Source organism: Carya illinoinensis, chromosome 3, assembly GCF_018687715.1.
Source record: "Carya illinoinensis cultivar Pawnee chromosome 3, C.illinoinensisPawnee_v1, whole genome shotgun sequence".
Taxonomy (NCBI): domain Eukaryota; kingdom Viridiplantae; phylum Streptophyta; class Magnoliopsida; order Fagales; family Juglandaceae; genus Carya; species Carya illinoinensis.
Genome location: NC_056754.1, coordinates 18,052,957 through 18,055,821, shown reverse-complemented (window position 1 = coordinate 18,055,821; position 2,865 = coordinate 18,052,957). Strand labels below are relative to the sequence as shown.

The 2,865-nt window shown below is 37.3% G+C and overlaps 1 pseudogene; it reads left to right on the top strand.

Moving 5' to 3' along the window:
• The first annotated feature begins 1,015 nt into the window (after positions 1-1,015).
• LOC122304573 lies at positions 1,016-2,055 on the top strand (annotated as a pseudogene).
• The last annotated feature ends 810 nt before the right edge of the window (positions 2,056-2,865 follow it).

Below are 2,865 nucleotides of genomic sequence, written 5' to 3'. Positions count from 1 at the left end.
AACTTATATTATTCTTAATGTGAGTTGTAAATTGCAGTGCAATTGATCTGAAGGAATAAAACTTTTTTCCAAAAGTTGAAAAAATGTGTTGAGAAAAAGACAATACCATATATATTGAAACAAAGTGCGAAACCATCGAAGGAAACATGCATATATGATTCTGCTAATGTGGTCTTGGTATGTGTGTTTGTTTCCAAATGAACACCAACAAGAACAGAAAAGATTGACAAAGGGGGAGATTATGAAGATGCTATAAATTCTTTGTAAGAAAAAAAACAAAGTATAATAAATAGCTAGCTAGGTAGGCTGCGCCCTAGGCCATTGGATATTCATAACGAAGTTTCTTGAATTAAGTTTATATCCTTGTAGATACATAGCATCAGCACTAAAATATGACCTAAATCAATCCAAGACATTGACAAAAGGGGGCAGTTTCTATTCCTATACTGGTTTAAAAATTCAACTGGGGAAGCTTGGAAAACGCAGTCAGATAAAATATCAAGACAAGGTTTGAGAAAAAAATCAATAAATATGGAGTACTGCAAGTTATTGCATGCTATGCTAGGGCATCTAGAAGGAGAGAATGAGGACAATTCTTTAAAGGACGGTAGGTTGATTCCCCATTTTTCTTGCTATTTCTGTCTAATGTGCATGGCATCTTCTAAGCCTTCAGAACTACCGAAGGACCCCCAAGAAAAAACCCTTTCATAGATCTCAAAAGCAACCCAATATAATAAGGAAATAATTACTTAGGCTCTTGACCAAAGACACGGATTTTGAAGAATCAAAAGATACCCGGCCATCTTAATCCATCCATCTTATTGCAGAAAGGATAAAGAAGAAAAGGGAAAAGATCCAATCTCTCTCGTCTCTGGTTCTATCCCCTTGGGTTACACTAAGGAATATCTATGAGTTATTCCCCACCTAGTGCCTCCAATAAATAGTCAAACGTGTCATTTGTGTCCCATATCCCAAATCTCATCACTCACAATCTCTCTCTCTCTCTCTCTCTCAAATGGAAATGATAGAATACAGAGATGAGGAGGAGCTTTTGAATCTTAGCCTTGGAATTGTCACAGATTCAAGTGTTGAGAAGACAAGAAAGAGGAAAAGATCAAAGGATGCTTCAATTCCTACACATCCATTTGAAGGTTTTGATGGGAAGATATTCAGCCTCCTCCAAATTAGGGAACAAATGCTAAAACTAGACCGCAAGAGACAAGCACAAGTAGAAGATGGAAATGGCCTCAACCTGATTCATATGCTGCTCATAACAGCCACTGCAGTTGATCAAAACAAGGTGGGCTCGGCGTTGGAGAACCTGAATAAATTGTACCGAAATGTGTCCTTATCCGACAACTCATTGCAACGAGTCGTGACCTAGTTTGCAGATGGTTTGGCAGCAAGGCTTCTTACACGAAAATCTCCCTTCTACAACATGATCATGAAGGATCCTACAGATGACTGAATGGTTTCACATTTACTGATCTCTATCGGGTTTCTCACCATTACCAGTTTGCTCATTTCACTGCAAACCAATCCATTATAGAGGCCTTTGAGGAGCAGGAGGAAACCAACCACAGAGCATTACATGTAATTGATTTTGATGTCTCTTATGGATTTCAATGGCCTTCTCTGATTCAGTCTCTTTCTGAGAAGGCATCCAATGGAAATCGAGTATCCCTCCGGATAACAGGATTTGGAAGCAGTTTGGAAGAACTACAAGAAACAGAAAGCAGATTGGTAGGCTTCTCAAAGGGGTTTCGGAACTTGAACTTCGAATTCCAAGGATTGTTAAGAGGCTCTAGCCTCATTAACATAAGGAAAAAGAAGAACGAAACACTTGCAGTAAATTTAGTTTTCTATATGAGCACTTTGAATAATTATACGAAAGTTTCTCACACATTGAAAACTGTACATTCACTCAACCCCTCTATCGTAATCCTAGTAGAACAAGAAGGGAACCGTAGAATTTATGCTTATGGTCAACCATTTTCTGCTAATATCAACTACCAGAAGCAGAAAAAATTAGAGGCTGTTCTTGGAGCAGTTTAAGTCTAGATAAATTTCTGCTTATGGCATTAATTTCTACATATGGCAGTTGAATAAGCAGTCGCTAACACTAAACAATCATCCCAACCATCACAAAGGACATCTATGCTAGCATAGAATCCATATCACAAAGACAATGGTGTTTCTAAAGCAAGGTTATTAGGTTGAAAGTCAGGTCATTGTTCATAACAGCAATTTATAAAAAGCAATTGAGATTATAGAGGTCTGCTAGATTGGTGCACTCAAGTGGTGAGATAATGAACTATGTTACTAACCAAGCCTTATAGGATTCGAGAGTTTCCATTTTGGTTCCAGCAGATTTTGCTGATATTCTCCATCTATGTCTTACATTGGTGATTGTTTTCCTAGCTGTGAAGCTAACTACAATTGCAACATTGGTGACGATAATTATAATTGTACTTTGCAATATCCCACTTTGTAAGTTACATCATAACTTTCAAACATGGAGACTCAAGGCTAAAGTAAGGGGAATTTTTTCAAACCCTTAGTTTCTAAAGTAAGGCATGTATGGTTTGTTGTGAAATTTTTTTAATTCTCTACGAAATTAGAGTATAGGTACATATTGGATAGCAACTGAGATGGAACATTTCGGTCTATACCTATAGTCTAATTTTGTAGAGAATTAAAAAGGTTTCAATTAGTATTGTAGTCTAATTTCACAAATGGAAGAATTTGGTCTATACCTATGGACAGCTTATATATATGCTTATATCTACCCGACACATAGTACTATTGTAGTTGAATGAGAGAGTTAACCGCAGGAAGTGGCCGGTGCATTGAAATGTTGGCAGG